General features: G+C 40.4%; 1 pseudogene; it reads left to right on the top strand.

Moving 5' to 3' along the window:
* Positions 1-527: 527 nt before the first annotated feature.
* On the top strand, positions 528-646 carry LOC118607911 (annotated as a pseudogene).
* The last annotated feature ends 231 nt before the right edge of the window (positions 647-877 follow it).

The raw sequence follows: 877 nt of genomic DNA, 5'->3' as shown, positions 1-877 counted from the left end.
CCACGAATATTTTGGGATTGATTGACAATAGGCATCCGGTGGAAGCCTGGGTCCCCTCAAGTCCTGCCCACCATGCTGTCTCCAACCCCCACCACCACCACACACCACACTTCTCAAATCAACCAGCCTTTTCAGTAGCCATCTTGTTTTTTATCATCTGTAAGTATCTGAGGCAAGAACCATGTTTTATTGTGTCCTCCATGCAGCCCAACATAGTGCTTCCAACATGAATAGAATAAGCACATAGTTTTGCTGCTATAGATAACTCGGTGAAGATACTGTTCTTATTTCAGGTGTGTATATTTATATGTATCCTTGTGTGTCTGTTCTTCTTCATTAAACTTCAAGAAGTTCCAGAGGAAGAATTGTCCATTTGGGAAGGAAGTCACAAAATGATTAAATTCCCAGTTACCTGAGATTTAGATTTTTAAAAAATCTAAGGAGCCAGTGTTTTGCCTTCAGTGCACATTCAGTCTAAACTCTCACATCAAATTTTATCAAACTCTAATACACATAAGAATCATTGAGTCTATGGCCATACTACCATGAACAAGCCCAATTCTGTCTGATCTCTGAAGCTAAGCAGGGTTGGGCCTGGTTAGTACTTGGATGGGAGACCACCTAGGAAGACTAAGTGCTATAGGCGTAAAAAATTTAAAAAAATAAGGAATTGTAAGCTGACGAGGTTGTTGCAATCTGTGAAGTCAAACAAGGGTTGCCTCACCTTAAAAAATAAATAAATAAGAATCATTGGTGGGGAGAGCTTGTTAAAAGTCAGATGCTAAGGCACCCTCCCATGCAGAGTCTTATTGAATAGGTCTGGGGTGGTACCTTGTACTCTGAATTTCTAGCAATCCCTACTGGGAATTCAAAATCA

This window comes from Rousettus aegyptiacus, unplaced genomic scaffold (assembly GCF_014176215.1).
Source record: "Rousettus aegyptiacus isolate mRouAeg1 unplaced genomic scaffold, mRouAeg1.p scaffold_m13_p_9, whole genome shotgun sequence".
In the NCBI taxonomy this organism is placed as follows: Eukaryota; Metazoa; Chordata; class Mammalia; order Chiroptera; family Pteropodidae; genus Rousettus; species Rousettus aegyptiacus.
This window is presented reverse-complemented; position numbering and strand designations above follow the sequence as displayed.